We start from the raw sequence: 25646 nt of genomic DNA on the forward strand, positions 1-25646 counted from the left end.
GAGCATTTGATTTCACTGCAGATTATTGCATGATCAATAAGCTTACAGCACTTGCTGTATACATTCCCTGTCTGCTCCTTCTATAGCATCACTCAGCACAAGGCAGCCTGCTGTAATTACACCTTACTGTCCCTAAATATCCCAATAAAGATATATATGTATCTGTGTATATGACAGAGAGATGGGGATGCAGGTTGAAAGGGCTGATCAGAGGTGGTAACATTCCTCAGAGGGTGGGGCAAAATCCAACCAAGCCTCCTGTGACATCAGAGGATGATGCATTGTCTTTGGAGAGAGGAGAGAAGGAGGAGCCATGAAGTTGGACACAATACACATTGGGGGAGATGTATCAAACATGGTGTAAAGTGAAACTGGCTCAGTTCCCCCTAGCAACCAATCAGATTCCACCTTTCATTCCTCACAGACTCTTTGGAAAATGAAAGGTGGAATCTGATTGGTTGCTAGGGGCAACTGAGCCAGTTTCAACTTCCCATCATGGGTGAATCACACAATGGCCACTAAAGCCAGTACTATTAGTGATAACGCTATATCAGTAAGTTATATATCTTGAGGTGATAGCTTTATTTAAATGCAATTTACCAGGCTGATACCAGAATACCCCTTTAACCCTTTCCCGCACGAGGACGTAACTGTACGTCCTCGCGCGGGTGCGGGCGTTCAGAGCGGGGCCGTGCAGCGACGCCGCTCTGAATCGCGGGGGTCCCGGGTGCCGCTTGTAGCCCGGGACCGCCGGTATTAGCGGGCACGGTCCGATCGCCGTGGCCACTAATACAGTAATCAGATGCAGCTGTCAAACATGACAGCTGCATCCGATTACCGGATACAGCACTTCCCTGGTGTCTAGTGGCGGAGATCGCTCCTCCGGGACGTTGTCCCGGAGGAGCGATCTCCCTGTCTGATGCCGGCCGGGGACTCGTCCAAGATGGCGCCCCGCCTCGGCACTCGTTTGTATTCAGCTGCAGCAGCCGAAAGCAAATGAGTGCCGATCTCATTGATCTTTGCTGTAACTATAACTATACAGCAAAGATCTCAATGAGAGATCACAGTGTATGTACTAGAAGTCCCCCAGGGGGAATAACCCTAACCCCAGGGGGAATAAGCCTAACCCCAGAGGGAATAACCCTAACCCCAGGGGAGAATAACACTAACCCCAGGGGGGCTTCTAGTATATGTGTAAAAAAAAAAAAAGTGTTGTCATTAGTAAAAAGCCCCCTCCCCCAATAAAAGTTTGAATCACCCCCCTTTTCCCAGGTTATAAATAAAAGTAAACAAATAAATAAATAAACATGTTTGCTATCACCGCGTGCGTAATCGCCCGAACTATTAATTAATCACATTCCTGATCTCGCACGGTAAACGGCGTCAGCGCAAAAAAAATCCCAAAGTGCAAAATTGCGCATTTTTGGTCGCATCAAATCCAGAAAAAAATGTAATAAAAAGCGATCAAAAAGTCGTATATGCGCAATCAAGGTATCGATAGAAAGTAAACATCATGGCGCAAAAAATGACACCTGACACAGCCCCATAGACCAAAGGATAAAAGCGCTATAAGCCTGGGAATGGAGCGATTTTAAGGAACGTATATTTGTTAACAATGGTTTAAATTTTTTTACAGGCCATCAGATAAAATATAAGTTATACATGTTATATATCATTTTAATCGTAACGACTTGAGGAACATGCATAACAAGTCAGTTTTACCCCAGGGCGAATGGCGTAAAAACACATTCCCCCCAAATAAAAGAAATACTTTTTTTTTTTAAATTTCACCACACTTTGAATTTTTTTCTGGTTTCGTAGTATACTTTATGCAAAAATTCAGCCTGTCATTGCAAAGTACAATTAGTGACGCAAAAAATAAGGGCTCATGTGGGTCTGTAGGTGTAAAAATGCAAGTGCTATGGCCTTTTAAGCACAAGGAGGAAAAAACGAAAACGAAAAAAAGAAAATTAGCCTGGTCCCGAAGGGGTTAAAACTCACCATTAACTAGATCTTCGTAAGGAGAATAAACATGTGCAAAGAGTATTCCGACGTATTTTTTGCTTCCCTAAAACCCCCTTTAAGCTGTGTAAGAGCATTTTATGTTACAATTCTGTTCAGCATGTACAGCCCTGCCCTGGTGATAGACTCCTTGTACCGCATCGCAATAAACCAACATCAGTGATCAGACCACAGAGTATTAGTGAATATGATAAACTGTAAAAAATGTGTAAATGAATCATTGGTTAACCATTCGTGGTTCACTTGAGTTCATCTTGGTACAGCCCAGACATTTCAGTTTAATGCAAATTCTTCTCCCGATATGAGGACATTGATTTCAAAGAGAGATACGGGACACTTAAATAGAATGTTTTCTACAAGATATGTTCTCTCTGTCATATCCAATGTACTGAGAGGTCACGAGAGCATTCGATGTGGATTCGGAGCCAATGACTAAGTGGAAATTCTGGCAAAGTCATCTGGATGGCTGACAAATCTCGGAATGTGGTGTAGCTAAAAAACCTCTTCTCAGCACTTCTGAGAAGTCAGCAGGGGCTCTGACCCAACATCAGAGGCCGTAATCTCAGAAAATCTACTGACTGATATATTTATGTTATGTATCCATAGTGTAGAGCTTAGAGGTATCTAAGCACTTAGCCAACCAGAGATAGAAAGGTCAACCAGGGATAGATTCGTCCACCTGGGATAGATGAGTCCTCCAGTGATAGAAAGGTGCACCAGTGATAGATAGGTGCACCACTGATCAATAGGTCCACCAGAGATATATAGGTCCTCCAGGGATAGATATGTCCTCTGGTAATAGATAGGTCCACCAGGGATAGATACAGTAGGTCCACCAGGGCTAGGTCTAGGTTCTGACATAAGGTTCTCCCAATGTCAAGCAGAAGACAACCCAATTGAGAAATGACTCTGGAGATAACCACTTCCCACTAGGGTTTATTTCTTGCTTGACCACATATAACCTTTTAGATTTTATTATTAATACTGTAATAAAGCTTTGTTCACATTTGTGCTCAGAGCCTCCATTGGGTTGGTCATCACTGGCTAAAGGTGTATAATACCTACTGTGCCAACACATCCTTAAATGCAGACACAATTATTCACCTATAATCTGTTTTTGTAGAATCAGAAGACATTAGAGGATTTGTTTTTTGCCTCCATAGACTGCAAGAGGCTTTGGTGTCAGGGTCTCTGTCCTTCCGCAAGGATCTCAGTAGCACATTCTGCACCATCTGTAATATCTTTTGCCAAGTCAAATGCTATCCAAGGGACAAGGCAGATAAAAGCGACCAGGATGGAAAACAGCTGGATATAAGGTTGGATCCTTATGGGTGTTCATCACTGTCAGCTTTAAATTTAATGGAAAGTCAGGGTAAGTCCAGGATGGATTTGGATATGAATGTCCTTTCCTATAGGTAGAGGGGCTGGCACTTAAAGGGGATTTCCAATGATAAAACCTATTTTCATCCTCCAATAAATTAACATAATATTTTATAACATTATTTTACTTCCTTTCTGGGGAGTTTTTCTGCTTTTCTTCTGTCACAGATGTAAACTGCCTGCTCTGTTGTCTTTAATGCGCCACTTCCTGTCTAGAGTACATTCTGTAATAGACTTCCTGTTTCTGCTGTGCACTCTAGTCAGAAATTCATCCATCTCTATCTCCCTCCCACTATGTAGGAGGCTACTGTGAGTAAAGTTATAGTCAATAACATGTCATTAGTGGGAGATAGAGCTGTGTTCCAGTTTAGAATGTACTCTAGACAGGAAGTGGGACAATGGAGACAAAAGAGCATCAGAAGCAGAAGGAAAGCATGAAAGATTAAAAGGTATTAAAAATAACATTACAATATATGTTTATTAGCAAATACGTTTCAATGTTGGAAAACCCCTTTAAGGTAACTCATTAGTTGGTATTTATAGGGTACTGGGTGTCATCCATGACTTTGTATCTATCTGATACGGGTCCTGTGCTGGCTGGAAGACATGAAAGAAGGTCATCAATTGGAGATTAGTGCAATGTTGTCATCCCTACCCTTAGCTGTTTGAAAGGTTGTGCCATGACATATAGTTAAACAGAACAGGAAGTAACAGCTCCATGCATTGTGTTGTGGCCAATCTGGGTTACTACAATTCAGCTTCCATTGAAATGAATAAGAAATGGGCTGCAGTAACCTAGCATGACCACTACACAGTATATGGAGCTGTCTTCTACCTTGCTCTGACACCAAGGCTCTGGCCTATTATGAGAATATGTCATAGATAAATTTTTCCTGGGAAAACCTCTTGAAAAAACCCTTGAAACTCTCCACTTCTGGGTACCCTGTGCAGCCTATATACTGTATAGTTACTGTGTTCACAGCTCCCACGCCTACAATTATAAAGTGGATCTGGGAAGAATCAAACATCCTGTTGGATAATAGACAGACGTTCCAAGAACTAATTTTTTTTTGTAGAATTTCGCCAAATATTTGTCATTCCAGCTGACTTGTGTCCAGAAAGCTGCAGATAAGTCATTGCGCTGGATCATTTTATTGTCCGGCCCAAGTGAGACCTAAATTATAGTGCCGAGCGGCTGAGAGGAAATACGATGCAGATGCTGGAGATTGCGGCTTCAGTTCTGATACACAGCGCCGGAGCTAAGGGCAGTACGGGGGAATTTCTGGGAACACTTGGGGCTTAAATTACAATGTAAAACCAGCAACCTCTAATATAAAGAAAATAATATCCATGTAAATCTAGAAAAACCACATTCTGCAGAAATATCAGCTTTCCTGGGCAGCACACAGACTGCTGCCCTCATGTGCTTTTCTGTGTAAGTCTAGTCTCTAGTCTGTAGCGATCGTCCTAGGGGAGACAATACCACCACAGTGCTGTGTATGAAGTTGGAAGTATTTATATTCTGCATATACTGTATGGCTCCTTAGATTAGTACAGCTCTGTACTACTGGAAGATTACAAATTGTATATTGTGGTTTTCATACTTTCCTTCTTCTGTGGTCTTTACTGCCTGTTTATTGACCTCCTGTAGTGGACTTCCTGTTACTGCTGCACACTCTAGTTGGGAATTCAGCCAACTCTATCTCCCTTCCATTATATGGGGATGTGTTATTATTGTAGCTGTACACAGGTGATGTTACATTGCATAATGTTTCATGATTACTGTATAAAAGAGGTTGGTGGCATTGTGCGTAATGAAAAGTTACCACCAAAGGTCAACCCAGGAGAGAGGTGGATCAACCTTTCAATCCAACTATACCTACAGATCTACAGATACATCAGATTTAACATATTGGAAACCCAATCCAGTTTGTCCTGGTCCCCTTCCCTCCCCAGCTGCCCGTAATAAAGAGGAGGGAGGAGCTAGGGAGACAATACCAAGCTGAAAATGAAAAGACTACACTATTCCCTGTCAGGTGAGTGAGGAAAAACATGGTGAAGCCAGTACTAATAGTACAACTCTATATTAGTAAGTTAGATATCTTAAGGTGATAGTTTTATTTTAAGGGGTATTCCACTCAAACATAACTTTTGATATGTTGCTGCCCATGGTTAAACTAAAAATTTCTTCCACACTTGTTATTATCTATTCAGACTCCTTCCCCCAGTTCTGAGCTGCTTTCTGCTGAAGACACAACAAACTGTGTGTGAGTTTTTGTAATCCCGGAAAGGTTAAGAGAATCTGTTACTAGGTTTATGCTGCCTTAAATGAGGGCAGCATAAACTAGTAACAGAAAAGATGAACAGATCGGTGTATTACTTATATCATTCTGTTCAGCCGTTCTCCTAATATGCAGGAGAATAGGGTTCTTGCCACACCCCTTCCCTGCCCTCCAGCTTGTGATTGACAGTTGACTGCCTATACACAGCATGGATGGGTAACTCCAATCAGCAGCTGGTGGGCGGAGTTTTTTGCTTCTCATGAATATCCAGGGCTACTGAGCTCATGCACATAATGGAGAGGACTACTTATTGTCTATGTTATTCAGGAGGAGATCTCTGGATCATCTGCACAGAACATTGTTAGTGATACATCATTCTGTTAAGCTTCTCTATCACTAGTTTATGCTACCCTGAGATAGGACAGCAGAAACCTACTGACAGAGTCTCTTTATTCTAAGGTCAAGTTGCTGATTAACTCACTGTGATTAATCCTACTGGCATTACAAAGTTGCTTAAAGTTGCAGATAGGGACTTGTTTACATCAGCTCTCTCAGAAGGGAGGGGGAGGAGGGGGAGACGAAGATAAAAGGTCACACACAGTTTTTTGTGTCTTCCGCAGAAAGCAGCAGCTAAGAACTGGGGGAAGGAGACTGACTAGATAATAACAAGTATTAAAGGAATTTTTAGTCTCACGATGGGCAGCAACATATAAAAAGATATGTTTGAGCAGAATACCCCTTTAAGCACAATTAATTCTCTGACACCAGAATACCTCTTTAAACCCCTTTAAATAATAATAGAAATCCCCTTTAAGTGACTGTGGGCACCTGGTTGCCATAACAACCCTATACTTTTCAAATTAGTCACGAACAGACCATGATTTTCCTCAATAAAAGGTGTGGAAAGTAATCTTTTTTTTTTTCTAGGCCACTTACTGATATAATCACGCTAAATGAACTGCGCGCACAAACATTTATACACCTCTGAGCATCTCGGATGCATAGAAACTGCAAATTTTCATAATTTACAAAGTAAATTCCACAGAAAATGCCGAAATCGTTACACTTCCAGCATGACCCCATTTTACCCATAGAGAATGAACAGGATGGCAGAAAATCAATGTGTACATAATAATTAGGGTGGAGGACGTGAGATGGAGTCTGTTCTGAGTGATTACTCACCATTTACACTTAGCAGGTCCATGGCTCCGTCTTTCATACAGATGGTGAAAGCCTTGTTCATGCTTCTGATGACTTATCTGTGTGATTCATTAGGCACGTCGAGAGTGAGCGCTATGATAAACTGACTGCTGGCACAACAGAACACGTGCTATTAATTCTAACATAACTGCACTATTTAACTGCTAAGTAGTTATATTGCACTCACCTGTTAAAGGGGTACTCCAGCAGGGAAAAAATCTAAGTTAGATAGGTTTGTAATTAACTTCTATTTAAAAACTCAAGTCTTCCCATACTTATCAGCTGCTGTATGTCCTGCAGGAAGTGGTGGATTCTCTCCAGTCTGACAAAGTGTTCTCTGCTGCCACTTCTGTCCATGTCAGGAACTGTCCAGAGCAGGAGCAAATCCCCATATAAAACTACTTCTGTTCCGGACAGTTCCTGACATGGACAGAGGTGGAAGCAGAGAGCACTGTGTCAGACTGGAAAGAATACACCACTTCCTGTGGGACATACAGCAGCAGATAAGTACTGGAAGACCGGAGATTTTTAAATAGAAATAGTTTACATATCTGTATAACTTTCTGGAACCAGTTGATTTGAAAGGTAAAAAAAAATCCCCCTTTAGGCCATGTTCATGGCGTAAGAGACCGTCCGTGGCCGGCCAGGTCACGGAGCGGCCGGTCTCTGAAAAGATCATCCCGGCCGGTACTGCAGTACCGACCAGATGATCTTTCGGCCCGCGGAGTTCTCATGCGGGCGCATCTGTGCGCGCCTGCATCAGAACTCCCCATAGTTGCTCGCTTCATAGTGTGCACTGAGAGAGTTTTCTGCGGCCACTATTCAATGAATAGCGGCCGCAAAAAACTGACATGTCAGTTGTTTGCGGCACCACTAGGGATCCCGACCGGAACATATACTATGCGCATATGCTCCGGCCGGGACCCCATAGACAGCAAGCCAACGTATTTTTTCATATTAACTACGGCCGTTGTTGCAATCGGCAACAACAGCCGTAGAAATATGAAAAAATATGTTGTGTGAACATAGCCTTAAGCTGTTAAATAAAATAATTTCTGGAAGTCTGGGTTACAACTCTAGATGAGTGAACCGGGTTCGGGTTCTAGTCCATCCGAACCCGAACGATAGGCATTTGATTAGCGGGGGCTGCTGAACTTGGATAAAGCTCTGGTTGTCTGGAAAACATGGATACAGCCAATGACTATATCCATGATTTCCACATAGCCTTAGGGCTTTATCCAACTTCAGCAGCCACCGCTAATCAAATGCCGAAAGTTCGGGTTCGGATGGACTCGAGCATGCTCCAGGTTTGCTCATCTCTAGTTGCAACCAATATGGCCACCACGATAGACAGTGTGTTAATAAGGGAAGGATGGGACAGTGGGTGCACCAACAAGCCACTCTGATTTGACCCAATACAGCAAAATGAATCTGAGCTTATACACATAGGACTTTGTAGTGAAGAGTAGTAAGCAGGGTTAGAGTCAAGAAGGTCTAGCGTCAAAGCAATAAAGTTAGCTGATTTCCCAGTTTGAGCATATAGTTATATATCTGGCTTTTACCCAAGGGTCCAGCTGGAGGAACACCCATTATTCATTGTGAGAAGGTGCTGGTGGGTCTCCATTTTACCTGTAGTGGCACTGCAGAAGTGGAGTATTACAAGTAAGAGTCCTCTAAAGTGTTCTAAATCCTTTTCAGAGGTCCTGTATTGGCTAACCTCCTGTAATGGAAAAAAGGAACTTCTAGAGTAGTGGGAGGGGACATAAATGTGGGAGGATGCTTAAAGTGAATCTGTACTTCCTGACAGCCCCCCTACCATTCTTTAGTGCGCCTCATTACATGGCTGACCCTGAGGTCTGTATGTCTGCTGGGGCCGAAAATTGGGATAAAAACAACTTTTATTCTGCTGGCAGGGTGTCAATGGGGCGGAGCCTACAGTATCTCGACCCTAGGCCTGCCGATGATAAAGATGCAGCCTAGAAGCGTGACGGCAGAAGAAGGAGAGGAGAGAGGCCCTACTTTACACCCCAAAGCTGCAATAAACATTGGCGGAGATGTATCAAACATGGTGTAAAGTGAAACTGGCTCAGTTGCCCCTAGCAACTAATCAGATTCCACCTTTCATTCCTCACAGACTCTTTGGAAAATGAAAGGTGGAATCTGATTGGTTGCTAGGGGCAACTGAGCCAGTTTCACTTCACACAATGTTTGATAAATCTCCCCTATTGTCTTCATAGCAAATACTAGCTCCAGCAGACATCCAGGACCAGCCATACAATGAGGGGCACTAAAGATTGGTACTGGAGGTGTGTGTGTGGGGGGGGGGGGAGGCGTGTCCGCCACTACAGATTCACTTTAATACCTACTTTAGTTATTGTCTATAGAATCTTAGGCGGGGGTGGATCCCTGCCACAGACTGTTGTTTATGATTGGTGTTTAGGTGAGCAGGGGAGTGGCCTCAGCCTTATTCTCACTTAATATGGCGAATGGGGCGTTTTGCTTGGATGGTTGATGTTCAGCATGGCAGGGGATCATGTTGGAGATTTCTAAAAGAACAATCATATTTTACCACATTTCAGAACATTGTGTCTTCTTATAGGTGACGCATCTTAATTGAGTCAGACATAAAAGACGACATAAAAGACTGTTTTCCTAAGCTCTTAAAAGCTTTCCTTAATAGAGCAAGGTTAGTCCTAATGAATCTTTGCCCTCACTTGTTAACTATAATCTGTCTGGAACAAAAACACCCTCCCCCCTTCCCCTCCGAGAACATAGCGTAAAAGGATTATACACACACTGATGTGTCTGTACCGGCCTCGCAGGTCACTACTACAGTACACGAGACTCCGAGGATACAGTGCAGACAGAAAGGTGATAGATGGTGTTAAAAGTAAGGAAAATAACCTGCATCGCTTGCTGAAGAGTTCATGTATCTGAATCAATCAGGAGCAATTGAGAAATATGGCCACCCAGAGGGGGCACAATGTGAAGCCTATGAGGTTCTGCAGAAGCTGAAATTTATTTTTTAGGTGTCGGCCTTATTAGTATTAGCTTTATGTTTGCATTAATAGTTTTGTGAGGATATATATATATATATTTTAATATATATATATATATATATATATATATATATATATATATATACAGTATATATATATATATATATATATATATATATATATATACAGTGATGCCTTGGATTAGGAGCATAATTCTTTCCGGGGCGGCGCTTGTAATCCAAATCCACTCTTAAACCAAAGCAAATTTTCCCATAACAAATCATAGAAATGCAGACAATTGGTTCCACACCCCAAAAATAATGATTTATTATTCTGAATAACATGTAAAACAGATGAAACAAACATTCAGAAACAGCAGAATCTGTGATATTATAAGTTACTGTACAGTAATGGAGAGGATGGGAAACACGAGGGCTGACAGAGACTGCAGGGAGCATGAAGGAATGAGCAGGACAGATGTGGGCACATACATGCAGCGCTCTCTGTCCGGGGAGAGAGGGGTTACAGCTATGGAGAGATTACCTCCACAGTCCTGTCTTCTGATGTAAGCCCCAGCCTGAAGTGGATCTGCTATGATCTGGAAGGTGAGGGAGACTTCCTGGGTCAGAGTACAGTGCTGTAGACCCCGCTATGCAGACCATGTCCCTCCCCTACTCCCCCTCCCATCCAGTACAGGGAGCTCTTACACCAAAGCAATGCTCTTAAACCATTAAACCAAGTCACAATTTTGAAAAACTGTGAGCTCTTAAACCAAAACGCTCTTAAACCAAGTTACTCTTAAACCAAGGTACCACTGTATGTATATGTATATATATAATTTTATATATATATATATATATATATATATATTACAATCTACAGTTTTGTTTTGAGAGCTCTGGGTATATACTTATAGACAGATGTCGAGCCAATCCCAGCTACAGCCGAGAAGTGACTGCTAAGAAGTGTAACATCAAAGTATAGACACCCATCTAGGAATGTCCAGACCAGAACTGGAGGTGTCAGCAGTGCAGTCCTTTCCGCTCTGGATCACAGACGTAGGCGGATAAAACCCAGAGCTCTGTGTTTCTTTTATGGTTATGTCAGATCTTTCTTTTTCTCATGACCCCCCTCCATGTCCCAGAGTGCCGAGATGCTGAAGAATGAGATTTATTCAGTTTTGTAAAATATAATTTTTTTGTATTTATTGTCAGCCAATCAGTGCGCTGCCTTGCTGCGAGGAATCCGCTGCAGATCCGGCCTGTGTGTTTGTACCCTAAGAATGATTTGACCCTGTTCATTCCCCACCCATAATCTAAGCTTGTTGGAACAGGTTTCTATTACATAAATTGGCCCATTTGTCTGCAGGACATCCTGGCTTAGGGCCCTATTCCACCGGACGATTATCGTTTAGATTATCGTTAAATCGTTCGAATCTAAACGATAATCGTTCGGTTAAAATGCAGTTAATGATTAACGACCAAACGAGAAATCGTTGATCGCTTTATAAGACCTGGACCTATTTTTATCGTTGCTCGTTCGCAAAACGTTCGCATTAAATAACACGTCGTTCGGTCATTTGCAGTAGATACAAACGCAATAGCGAAGAAATAGCGAAGAAAAAAAACGATCGCAAATACGATCATAAGTAACGATTATCGTTCCATGAAACTGAGTGAACGTTTTCAGGTCTTTCGCAATAGCGGTCGTTTGAGATCCTTAATCGTTAACGATTATGCGAACGATAATCGTTCGGTGGAATAGGGCCCTTACACCCTGAAGCTGCTGAAAATCCTCACTTCCTGGTCCACTATGTCTCCACTCCTCTGTCCTCCCCCCTCCCTTCTGAGACAGAGGTCACATGATCTGTAGAGCAGCACTTCACACAGATGCGATTTTTGCTTGTGTGAAAATACCTTTGTGATCTTACTAATGATATGTCCTTTATATACATGATGACAAGAGCAAACATTACAATGAAATCACTACAGGCCAGATACCTGTTCTGTAAAGATGCAGAATGGACCTCAGAATCATCTTCCTAGATGGGAACAAATTTATGAAACCACTAAGAAACACCAATCTATCGCCTATAGTCATAGCGGTTGTCTGTCTGATCTCATCCTCCAGGGCACCTTCCTCTCTGTTTTGCCAAGACGTTTCCCTCTCCTATAGAAGGATGTGAGACACAAACTGCACATTCCTGGGCTCCCAACATAACATATCACTTCTTATCATCTTACTTTCAGCTCTTGTTCCGTTCACTCCTAACTTCCATAGACCTTTTCATCTATTTGCTTCATCTCTCTGGAATTCATCATATAGGAAATTCTGGTTGAGCCCCCGCACCCAGTTTCATTTATATTTTATATTTTTAATCTATTTTCTTATGTATTTAAACCTGCAGTCATTGCTCAAACTGACATCAGGGGTCCAGCAAATCCTCCTAATAAATGTGCTTATAGACATCTGCCGAGTGCCGGGGTAACCTATGTGGGGTTGGGGATTCTAGGTGGGTGTAGGGTCATTTGGGCACTTGTCACGGTGGCCACGAGTGGTGTTGGAACCCATCCCTGGACAAACGAACACTGCTTGACAGAGAGGATAGCCCAAGTGTGTGTGTAGGTGTGCAGTGTCCCAGATCACGCAAGGACTACTACTTTTATTATGGCCATTTCTATTGCTGTGTCCATGCCTGTTCTGGTAAGTGTTTGCACTGCAACTGTTGCTGGTTTTCCCCTAGTATTCTCTGGTAATGTGTATTCTCATGTGTTCCTGTGTGTTATTACATTGTACAGTGGTATGCAAGGCTGTTGATCACGTGACCGTGCCAGTGCCCTGTAACCATGGTTCCTCCAATGGCCGACTAGCTCTTGCCAGGAGCAACCATGTGACCTCCCACTTCCTCCTAACAAGTTGGTCTTCCCCCTGCTTCCAAGCAAGGAGGATGTGTGTTGTCCCTCTCCTACCTCAGAGGAGTTGGGCTTCTTCTCTGCAGCTCCCACTTCACCACTAGAAGTGTGGATCGAGTGCTCTGCTGTATTCAAGTCTTCGGCTGTATCTGTCTGCTCAAGTGTCCGGAGTCTTCTCTCTCATCTTGGTGTCATTCCGTTATCTCTCCTCATCGCTGCAAGGATTCACAGCAAGTATTCTTCTCCAGTAAACTACCCAGCAACGCTATTTCTCTCATACTCCTACTCCCATCATCCGGCACGTATTCTCACAGCCTATGCAGCACCACTCCTGCCTTATTTGTCAAAGCCTGCTATATACCCGGTTGCATCCGGAGAGAACTGTTGCTACTAGTTACCTCATCTATAATAAAACCGCTGTTACTGAACCCTGGCATTGGTGTCCACTAACTGGTGCCCTGACTAAGTGCAGCGAGGAATCGCATGCCCATCATCACCCGCAGATTCCACAGACCGGCCCTACAGCTGTGCCGCCCTCAGGCCTATACCGTGACAAGTATAACCCCTGCAGCTGTCCCGGTCATTGCCCACTCATAACACCAGCACTGCGGAAGTGGCCCCCAGGGCCAGGGCATCGCATTTTTGGCGTCACAAACAGGATACAGACTGTGTTGTGCCAACTGTCAGTGCCCCCAGAACTGTACTGAAACCCCCTAGAGACTTTGCTGATTGCTATGGGGTTGATTGAAGTGTTTCGGGCCCTGAACTGTACACAAGATGGCTGCCGTCTTCTTCAATTTCTGGCTGCGCCATACCCCGGTGAGGAGGGGGTTAACAGCCATGCTGCCAAAGCGCGGGAATCGCCCGGCGCCATAGACTGCTCCTGATTGGCTGCCTGGGCCGGATGACGTCACTGTTGTCGGGCAGACTCTGAGACCTGATCCTCCAGCCCTCTGCTCCTCCCTTTCTGGCTACAAGATCCGGTCGGTGCACAGTAAGATGGCGGCCTACGAGGAGCACCTGCCTGCAGCCCCAGCACTTGTGCTGCCTACACTGCCTGAGCGTCTGCCTCCGCTCAATCCTGCGTGCCTGCTAGTGCCGCTACCCTCCGCCAGCGATAACAGTTGGGGCTCTACACCAGTGTCCTCTGGTCCGGACGAAGAGCCTGTCTCCATCGCCAGTGTCTCACCAGATCCGGTTGCTCCAGCACTCCCGAGGTTGCCTTATCCTCCGGAGGATCCACCTTGCCAGAGAGGGATCTGATCGTTAGTGGACCAACTTCCCTGCCTCCGTTTCCTGGCCCAAAAGGGGAGAACTCCGCCAGGGCCTCCATATTCCCCGGTCTGTGGCAGCCTCCAGGGCGTGATTCGCCGCCTCTACCTCCATGGGTGCTCGGGCGCGGGCCTAAGATTATACAGCTGATCAAGTACATTCAGTAGGCCCTCGCTGCATTGCCGCCTGCGACTACAGCTGCAACCGCTATGCCTGCTGCTGCTCCTGCAGCTTCCACTACGGCAGGCCCGTCCATTACAGCAACCAGCACTGCTGCTTCTGCTGCTGTGGCTAAAGCTGCCTGCTCCACCACTACGGTTACCTATCACAGCCTATGCAGCACCACTCCTGCTTTATTTGTCAAAGCCTGCTATATACCCGGTTGCATCCGGACAGAACTGTTGCTACTAGTTACCTCATCTATAATAAAACCGCTGTTACTGAACCCTGGCATTGGTGTCCACTAACTGGTGCCCTGACTAAGTGCAGCGAAGAATCGCATGCCCATCATCACCCGCAGATTCCACAGACCGGCCCTACAGCTGTGCCGCCCTCAGGCCTATACCGTGACAAGTATAACCCCTGCAGCTGCCCCGGTCATTGCCCGCTCATAACACCAGCACTGTGGAAGTGGCCCCCAGGGGCCAGGGCATCGCAGGTGCTAGTGCAACAAAAATAGGACCGAGTGCAGCACTTAACCAGATGAACAATTTACTTGAATCTTCAGTGCAATACAGTACAGTGGTAGTATAACTTTAAGAGCAGGTGCAGGTGACAGGTAGTTAGAAGAAGTTCTACAGAAAAGAGAGAATGGCTGCGTCTTAGGACCTTGTCAGGCAGTGGTGTACTCTGCCGGGATGTTGCTTAGTAGAAAGATAAGTTGAAGAGTGAAGAATATTTGTACTCTCGTTTAGATAGGGTTCTATCTTCTGCCCTAACCAGTTGCCCCTGTGCCAGGTTGGGTAGTACGAGCCCCAGGCCTTTACAACTGGGTGTGGCAGACTTCCCAGAAGAGCCTGCGCAGACAGTAGGATACATCAGCTTTCTGCTATTTGTCCTACTGGGGTCAGTACCTAGTTTTGGTTACTGCCCTTAAATTAGTAAAGAGGGATGCCAGGCGTGGACAAGGTTTCCTCAGAAGACGGCTACCCCTCCCAAGGGTTTAACACTGCATACTGGAGATAGTCAGAAACACAGAATAAATTGTGCTCGCTTGACTGTCTCAGTCCCTTCTCACTTCTACTGACAAAAAAACAAACCTCTTACCAGGAACTAACCTCCCTTTTATAGGGGCAACTGAAATGTGTTGTGATTGGTGGGGCTATGGAAAGATGAGATAGAAGAAGTGTAATAGGTGGGAAAAGTGAGGGAAAGCACCTGCACCTGTGACAGGATAAAACAGAACATGTGACAAAAAAAACAATGAACCAAAAAAACAATGAACCCATTGCACCTTGAGTTGTGTAAATGAAAACTGTAATAAAGAGTCAAAAAGAAGTTGTTTGTGTGGCACTCTGGCACACCTCTCCATTCCTTTCCACTCCCTCTTCTTTATGAATAATCAATGCTGCCCAGCTTCCTGCTCGCTCGGCTGTCAGTCAGTGTCTCTGATTGCAGATCAGTCCTCTGTAGGCAGGTTATGTCTGATGGTCTAGGGGTAACTCACTTGTCTAGAGACCACCAGCAGTTGTTTCTTTGGTTCAAATCCCCTGATAAAAATTAAATAAATATTTATTTTTTATTTTTACTCATTATTGTATCATTTTTAAGGCTAGGTTCACACAGTATTTTTGGTAAGTATTTTGCAATCAAAACCAGGAGTGGGATTGAAAACACAAAAAGGTTATGTTCACACACTGTTGACATTGAGTGGATTGCCGTCGTTTAACCCCTTAACGACCGCGGGCGTATATTAACGTCCTGCGGTCGTTAAGGGTAATCAGAGCGGGGCCGCGCGGCAACCCTGCTCTGAACCGCCGCGGTCCCAGGTGCCGCATGTAGCCCGGGACCGCGGCTATTAGCGGACACGGTCCAATCGCCGTGCCCGCTAATAAGGTAATCAGATGCAGCTGTCAAAGATGACAGCTGCATCCGATTACCTGATGCAGCATTTCCCTGGTGTCTAGTGGCAGAGATCACCCGTATCCCCGTGTCCTCACCCCGCCGAGGTCTGCGCCGTAATGTTGCTGCTCCCGACTCGGCATTCGGTTGCTTCAAGTGCCTATCTCCTCGATCTATGCTGTATTACTATATACAGCATAGATCAATGAGAGATCACAGTAAACGGCGCAAGCGCGAAAAAGTCCCAAAGTGCAAAATTGCGCATTTTCGGTCGCATCAAATCCAGAAAAATCGTAATAAAAAGCGATCAAAAAGTCGCAATCAATGTACCGATAGAAAGAACACATCATGGTGCAAAAAATGACACCTCACACAACCTCATAGATAAAAGCGCTATAAACCTGGGAATGGAGCGATTTTAAGGAACATATTTTTGTTAACAATGGTTTGAATTTTTCACAAGCCATCAGATACAAGAAAAGTTATACATGTTACATACTGTATGGTTTTAATCGTAACGACTTGAGGAACATATATAACAAGTCAGTTTTACCCCAGGGCGCATGGCGTAAAAACAAATACCCCCCAAATAAACAAAATGCTTTTTTTTTTTCAATTTCACCACACTTTGAATTTATTCCTGCTTTTTCAGTGTACTTTATGAAAAAATTCAGCCTGTCATTGCGAAGTACAATTAGTGGCGCAAAAAATAAGGGCTCATGTGGGTCTCTAGGTGAAAAATTGCAAGTGCTATGGCCTTTTAAGCACAAGGAGGAAAAAACGAAACGGCAAAAAACGAACTTGGCTCGGTCCTTAAGGGGTTAATGGCCATTATTTTAAAGGCGGCATCCTCTCAGTTTCGCACACAGGCATACATTTGTTTGTATACCGATATGCAGTGGCCATAGTATATGATTGTGGTGATGACCCACTACATAGGATGGCAGCCGCAGAATTCTAACCTTTTACCCTGTATATAAATATCTTTAATCTTTCTTCACCGCCATATGTTATCTTTGCATTTGTCTCCATATTTATGTGGGCAGCTCAGCCTTCTGTCTTACACATGATTTATATTCTACTTTTAATCTTTTTCCTGATAAGATTTCACTTTTCGGCCCCAGAACCATTTTTTTAAATGCCGACACGTTACAGATACTTATAGTACTTGAGCCAAAAAAATGAGTGGGCTGCTGCCTATAAAACTAAAATACGGCTTCACTTGAGGTGTGTATATCACATTAGTAGGAAGACATATCTGGAAGGCATCTCAAGTCTTCCAGTACTTATCAGCTGCTGTATGTCCTGCAGGAAGTGGTGTTTTCTTTCCAGTCTGACACAGTGCTCTCTGCTGCCACCTCTGTCCATGTCAGGGAGCAGGAGAGGGGATTTACTACTGCTCTGGACAGTTCCTGACATGGACAGAGGTGGCAGCAGAGAGCACTGTGTCAGACTGGAAAGAATACACCACTTCTTGGAGGACATACAGCAGCTGATAAGTACTGGAGGATTTTTAAATAGAAGTAAATTACAAATCTATATAACTTTCTGTTACTAGTTGATAATTTCTCGCCAGAGTTCTCCTCTAAGACCAGAGCAGTTGCGATAAACTCTACAGTCTCTTTTGAAGTTTAAAGTCAAGTCACATGCCACAAAACATGGCAACTAAAAATATTTTTTTTTTCTTGAATAAAGTTTTACATTTTCAAAAAGCAGTAAAACAGCAGAAACTGCATAAATTGGGTATTGCTGTCATCATGCCAACATGAGGGATATAGATAACATGTTGTTTTTATCGCACAGTGAATGGTGTAAAAATGAAACAGCCCGCTCCAAAATTAGCTTTTTTTTTTACAATTTCAACCAAAAATGTTTTATTCTCTTTGCATTAAAGAGATGCATAGGAAGACAGTATATAGGGGCATGTGAAGGCACTCCGGAGTATATATGCAGTGTCCCAGAACACGCTGTCTGTTTCTCACTGTCAGTTTATTTTTGCTATTACAGCCATGCCTGTTCTGGAAACTATTTGCACTGCAACTTTGACTATGTAGTCCCTATTACTCTCAGGTTCATGTATATTGTATATGTTTTTATACTGTGCAGTGGTATGCAAAGGCTGAGGATCACGTGACCGTGCCCTGTAACCATGGTTCCTCCAATGGCCGTCGAGCTTTGGCCAGGAGTACCATGTGACTTCCCCTTGCTAGTGAGTTTCGGCCCCTGCTCCCAAGCAAGGAGGTCGTGGGTTTGTGTCTCTCTTCACCTTTAGAAGAGTGTCTGGTGCTCTGCTGTAACAGATCCTGGCTGCTCAACTGCTCAAGTGCCTGGAGTATCCTCTCATCTGGGTGACGTTCCTGTTATTCATCTCCTCATCAAGTCAAGATTAATACCGCAAGTACTCTAAGTCCACCCAGCATCTCTATTCCTCTCTCACTACTACTCCCATCATCTGGCACGTTTCACCTCAGCCTATACAGCACCACCTTAGCTCTGTCTTTACAAGTCTGCTATATACCCGGTTGCATCCGGAAGAGACTGATGCTACCAGTTACCATTGGTGTCCGTTTACTGGTGCCCTGACTAGGTACAGCGAAGAATCGCATGCCCAGTAGCAATTATACCGCAGTATCTGCAGACCGGTCCCTCAGCTGTGCCATCCTCAGGCCCTGTACTGTGACAATTCTATACCCTGCAGCTGCCCCGGTTCCTGCCCGCTCACAACACCTGCACTGCGAAGTGACCCTCACGGGTCAGGGCATCGCATATAGATACATATGCAGGCATAGTACAGTATAGAGATAGATATGAACACAAGGTGCAGTATTCGGGTGCATGTGAAGGCAGTCCGGATTATATATATATACACATGCAGGCACAGTACAGTATAGAGATTGATATAAAAGCAGTGCAGAGTATATAGATACATACTGTTTCCCCTGAAAATAAGACCTAGTAGAGGTTTTGGAGAATTGTTAAATATAAGGCCTCCCCTGAAAGGAAGAACACCAGGGCATGCAGCTGTGATTCTTATTAGCCCGCCACCGTTGTCCCCTACCTTCACCGTCCATTGCAGAGCAGGTGCATGCAGGACATGAAGACTGTCATCTGCCACCAACCCTGATGTTCCCTTCCTTGACTGTCGCTTGTAAATGTGCAGGCAAAACATCAAGGAGCCCTTCGCCTTCCGCCATCCCCATTGTCCCCTATCGCCAGATGTAGAGCTGCACACAGTCTGCCGTTATTCCGTCGCCTACTGCCATACTGTACCCAGTCCCTGCTGTGCTGTACTAGTGTGCTGTGGAGAGCTCCACCTGGTGGCCGGAGGCCGCCACACCATACGGTCTGTCCCTACTGTGCACATGACATGACTTCTTCATGGAAAAATAAGACATCCCCTGAATCGGCAACAACGGGTGTACTTTTTACGAAAATATACGTTGCCTTGTCTTCTATGGAATCCCAGCCAGAGCGTATATACATAGTATACGCTCCGACCGGGATCTCTCACGGCGCCGTAGAAAACTGACATGTCAGTTTTCTGCGGCCGCTATTCAGTGAATAGTGACCACAGAAAACCCTGTCAGTGCACACAATGGAGCGAGCGGCTCCGGCTGCACGCTCCATAGTGTGCAGTGGGGAGTTCTGATGCGGGCGCACATGGATCATCTGGCCGATACTGCACTACCCACCAGGATGATCTTTTCAGAGACCGATCTCTTACGCTGTCTGCACATGGCCTATAGGTGTATATAGGTGTATATACTTTATAGTGCAGTGTAAAAAACAACACCCCTATAAGATAGCTAATGTGTTGTTCTTGCCAAAGAAATAATGACAAGGACAGAATAGACAGTAACTGGGTGTCCTGTAGTTCAGCCCCCATTGTATTCACATACATCAAAAGTAAGGAAACTTTTCTGAAGCATCAAACGTCCCCTTTGGGTCTCACTTCAAAGAATTCATCATCAAACGTCGTTTCTTAAAGTGACAGCGCAGTGTTTGTGACCCCCAGCGTTCCCATTCACACATAATTAGTATTTATCTCGGAAGCGTCATACTGGTATGTTCCAGATACTGACACTAATGATGAGCCGATTAGTAAGGAAAACACACGTGTATCCAGCATACGACAGGCGCGGCGCTGTTCTATTAAGAGACAGAAAGCGTTGGGCTGTGGATTTCTGGCGGAACAAAACAAATGTTGTGTATAAGACATCACAAAGGGAAGACTCAGTGGGCAACATTATAGGAATAGGGTCACGAGACAACAATCCACCGTAACGTTAAAACCATCCACCTGATATTATATAGGTCCTTCTTGTGCCAACTTAGTCCCATCAAGACATAGGGGGACATTTTTGAAGACTTACGTTGAAGTACGCCGGTCTTAAATAACGCCCCGCCCAAAATTGTCCCGCCAGATTAACTAAGGGGCATATGCATGAGCAGGTGTAAATCATAGTAAATTAAGGTGCGGGAGGAGGCCATGCCTCTTCCCTGCCTTCCCACAACCCCTGCCAATCCATTGGAAGAGTGGGGGACACGCCAGGGGCGCAACAATAATAAAAGTACCCAATGGACGCCACCAGCCCCCTATGGATCCAACTTGTTTTTTTTGGGACATCTCGAAGACGATCGATGGGATTTAGATCTTGGGAATCTGGAAGCCAAGTCAACACCTTAGGGCTATATTAATGTGCATCATTAGTGATGTCCATGCAGTCCCTTATTATGTAAAATAGTAAAGTTTATACTTACCTGGTCACGCTCCCCGCTCTTCTTCTAGCTTCTACCCGCTTCCCGCAGCCGCCGCTAGAACTTCTGAGCTGGTCTGAGCCAGGCTGCTTAGCCAATCACTGGCCATGGCGCTGTCCCATCTCGGCCAGTGATTTGCTGAGCGGCCTGTTCCTTCAGAAGTTCAAGAAGCAGCTGCGGGAAGCGGGTAGAAGCTAGAAGGACACCGGGGTGCATGGACAGGTATTCATGAAGTTTATTATTTATTTTTTTTAAATGATTTTTTTAGAAAGGATTAAACATCATGACCAGCTGATGATCATTTTGATTGGCTGATTGTTGTCTTTATTATACAAAGCGAGTAATAGGGCCCTTAATCTTTTTGTTGTGTTCTTCATTCCTAAATAGTGTTGAGTGGAGATGCCGAATTGTCCAGCTTCTGCAATGTTCTCCGAACCCAACCAGTTCGGCATCTGCACTCAACACTATTCCTGAACAATGTCTGCAATGTGGCCCCTGTGGCCTTTTTCACTGTCATTACCGATATCCACTACAATGAAGAGGAGGATTTGGTGTGTACAATGGTTAGGTTGATGGTATGTGCCACAAGTAACCCAAAGTTCCCAGCAGAACATTATGGCTATGTTCACACAACGTAAGTTTCCTATTAATCACGGCCTATTTGCCGTGAGTATTAGGAAACTTATATCGTGCTGCCGTCTATGGAATCACGGACGAAGTGTATACACATAGGACACACCCCGGCCAGGATCCCTAGCGGCCACACAAAAAACTGACATGTCAGTTTTGTGCGGCTGCTTTCCATTGAATAGCCGCCGCACAACCCTGACAGGTCACACAATGGAGTGTGCGGCGCAAACAGATGCGCAAACAGATGCACCCACATCCCAATTCAGCACAAATGAAGATCAGAACCGGCCGGGGTGATCTTCACTAACACTAGCTGTTCTATAAACCGTCCGGGTCAAAGAACGGCCAGTGTTTCACGTAGTATGAACCCGGCCTGTGGATGCACTACAGACATATTTTTTGCTGACTGCGGACGATATAATTTACGGTCCTTAAAAACTACTGAACATTTGAATGCCCAACTTTTCCTGCACTGTGGATGTTTACTCAGTGTTCAGTAAAACATATAAACTGTAACATGATATATGTATTTCTAGTTTAGTTACATTGTGTTTGTCTATTATTGTGCTTTATACAACTATGAGATATATTTTATGAGTAATCAGTACAGTAATTGGGGCAACTCCAAAGGGTTCACTTACTTTTTCCGCTAACTGAATATCTCTATGCATTGGGCAGCCAGTATCCATTATAGTAAATATTATTTTGGAGCGTATTAGTCCAATAATGGGAGATGGCTTCTAAGAATGAGACTCTTTTTCGAAGAACTTGACCACGCAATTTTTTTTATAAAGCCTCTGATGAACATCATTATAGTATTCCATTGTATGACACAAAGGGGGGCATTTATTTATTGTTTCCCTGGCATGGCAGGTCGTGTTTTGTTGCTATGGCAGCCAGACAACAGCGGCACCGTATTCATGTACACGCTATAATTCACCCGGAGGAAGAAATTAAAAAATCTGAACAATTGTCTTGAATTTCCATGAATTTTGTCTTCTATGGATCCCATGGGGGCACTGATCTATAGAACAGAGAGGAATTTTGTGTGGGCAATTGTTAACACAAATGTCTCCATTACGTATATGAAAAAGAGATTGTGACCGTGATAATACAACTAAGTTATATACACATGTAGCTGAGCAGAATGCAGATATAGCGGAGATGTGTCTATAGATACTGTTAAGAAGATTGGAAAACCTCCACCAGCTGCCAATCATACTTTTATTAGTAGTATTACACAAATCCACAGTTGTGGTGAACCTAATAATCTACGTTCCCTTCTTCTGACATAACTACTATTATACTGCTCCTATATACAAGAATATAACTACTATAACACTGATCCTATGTACAAAAATATAACTACTATAATACTGCCCCTATATAAAGGAATATCACTACTATATTACTGCTCCAATATACAAGAATATAACTACTATAATACTGCTCCTATATACAAGAATATAACTACTATAATACTGCTCCTATATACAAGAATATAACTACTATAATACTGCCCTCTATTTACAAGAATATAACTACTATAATACTGCTCCCTATATACAAGAATATAACTACTATAATACTGCCCCCTATATACAAGAATATAACTACTATAATACTGCTCCTATGTATAAGAATATAACTACTATAATACTGCTCCTATACAGGGCCGTATTTGCCACTAGGCACCCGTGGTCCGGTGCCTAGGGCGGCGCCCTGCGGGGGGCGGCAGCCGCAGGACACATTTCTTTTTTTATTTAATTTTTTTTTTTTTTTTACCCCCTCCGCCGCCCCGCCGCTGACATCCGCACCCGGGTGGTGCGGCGGGGGGGGGGGGGGGGGGCTGGTGCGGTGGGTCTTGTGATCAATCGGCCGAGGGATCAGTCGGGCGGCAGGAACAGAGGCAGGCTGGGAAGGAAGGTCCCCCTATGCAGGGCCGGCGTGAGCTTCCGACACAGACTGTCACACAGGCCGGAAGCTCACATTGCAGCCCCGCGATGCCCGAACTTCCCTGCTCAGCAGCGGCGTGATGACGTCACACGCACGCTGCTGAGCAGGGAAGTTCGGGCATCGCGGGGCTGCAATGTGAGCTTCCGGCCTGTGTGACAGTCTGTGCCGGAAGCTCACGCCGGCCCTGCATAGGGGGACCTTCCTTCCCAGCCTGCCTTTGTCCCTGCCGGCCGGCTAATCCACCGCCCCCCCCCCCCCCCCCCCCCCGCTGGTCCCTGTGCCCCCCTCCAGCTGGTCCCTCTGCCATCCCCCCCCCCTCTGCATCCCCCCCGCTGGTCCCTCTGCATCCCCCCCAGCTGGTCTCTCTGCGCTGGTCTCATCCCCCTGTCGCCCCAGCTGCTCCCCCTGTTCCCCAGCTTCTCCGCCTTTCCCTGCCACCCCTAGCTGCTCCCCCTCCCCCTGTCGCCCCAGCTTCTCCCCCTGTTCCCCAGCTTCTCCCCTCCCTGTTAACCCAACTGCCCCCCTGTCGCCCCAGCTGCTCCCCCTGTTCCCCAGCTTCTCCCCATTCCCCAGCTTCTCCCCCTGTTCCCCAGCTTCTCCCCTCCCTGTTAACCCAACTGCCCCCCTGTCGCCCCAGCTGCTCCCCCTGTTCCCCAGCTTCTCCCCATTCCCCAGCTTCTCCCCCTGTCGCCCCAGGTTCTCCCCCTGCCACCCCAGCTGCCCTCCCATCTTCTCCCCCTGTCGCCCCAGCTGCTCCCCCTGTTCCCCAGCTTCTCCCCCTCCCCCTGTCACCCCAGCTTATCCCCCTCCCCCTGCCACCCCATCTGCCACCCCATCTTCTCCCCCTGTTCCCCAGCTTCTCCCCCTCCCCCTGTCACCCCAGCTTATCCCCCTCCCCCTGCCACCCCATCTGCCACCCCATCTTCTCCCCCTGTCGCCCCAGCTTCTCCCCATTGCCCCAGCTGCCTTCATCGCCCCAGCTGCTCCTCCTGTTCCCCAGCTTCTCCTGCTCCCCCTGTCACTCCAGCTACTCCCCAGCTTCTCCCCCTCCCCCTGTCACCCCAGCTGTTCCTCCTGCCATCCCCAGCTGCCACCCTTCCCCAGTCTCCCCCAGCTGCCTTCCTTCCCCAGTCACCCCCAGCTGCCCGCCTGCAGACGAGTTGTGGTCGGAGAAGTCTTCATGATGGCTGCACCAGATGGAGAAGAAAGAAAAAAGTGAGCAACGGCAATCGGAGAAGACGTCACCTGTGAGTCATTAGTAACTGCACTGTAATCACTTCTATAGTGTGCAGAGCCTGTGTACCATTGGGGTCTAAATGGGTCAGTGTATGGTTTGCGGTAGTGTACTGACACAGCCCCGCGGTCACTACAGTACACTAGTACAGTAAACTTTTAAACTAGGACCCAACTACAAGAGCTGCAGGTACTACAACTCCCAGCATATCCTGAGGGCTGCAGACTGTCAGTACATGCTGGGAGTTGTAGTGCCTGCAGCTGTTGTAGTTGGGTCCTATACACTGGGTGCTTTGTGGGAGATCAGAATACATAGATCTGTGGGGGCTCAGTGCAGGGAAGTGACCCCAGAACATCACTAATAGGGGATACAACAAAAACATCTCCCCCTATCCCTATTAGTGCTGTTCTGGGGTCACGTCCCTGCACTGAGCCCCCACAGATCTATGTATTCTGATCTCCCACAAAGCATCCAGTGTATGATGCACCTAGGACCCAACTACAACAGCTGCAGGCACTACAACTCCCAGCATGTACTGAGTCTGCAGCCCTCGGGATATGCTGGGAGTTGTAGTGCCTGCAGCTGTTCTAGTTGGGTCCTAGGTGCATTATACGACATATAGGAATACATAGATCTGTGGGGGCTCAGTGCAGGGAAGTGACCCCAGAACATCACTAATAGGGGATAGGAGTAGATGTTTTTGTTCTATCCCCTATTAGTGACGTTCTGGGGTCACTTCCACACACTGAGCCCCCACAGATCTATGTATTCTGATCTTCCACCAAGCCTCCTAGGACCTAACAGCTGCATGCACTACAACTCCCAGCATGTACTGACAGTCTGCAGCCCTCAGGATATGCTGGGAGTTGTAGTACAGTGTATACAGATGTATTGCTAGACCTTCAGGGCTGATGGTTGTCACCCACAGATTGCAGCCACC

The 25646-nt window shown here is 45.5% G+C and overlaps 1 long non-coding RNA gene across 1 annotated transcript in view; it reads left to right on the forward strand.

Annotated features, from left to right (window-relative positions):
- Nucleotides 1-497: 497 nt before the first annotated feature.
- LOC138792356 (uncharacterized) overlaps nt 498-25646 on the forward strand; it is an 80348-nt gene continuing 55199 nt past the window's right edge. The window contains exons 1-2 of the long non-coding RNA XR_011363132.1: nt 498-553; nt 3186-3394. This is a non-coding gene — a long non-coding RNA (uncharacterized lncRNA). The remainder of the gene's footprint in view (nt 554-3185; nt 3395-25646) is intronic.

This window comes from Dendropsophus ebraccatus, chromosome 5 (assembly GCF_027789765.1).
Source record: "Dendropsophus ebraccatus isolate aDenEbr1 chromosome 5, aDenEbr1.pat, whole genome shotgun sequence".
NCBI lineage: Eukaryota > Metazoa > Chordata > Amphibia > Anura > Hylidae > Dendropsophus > Dendropsophus ebraccatus.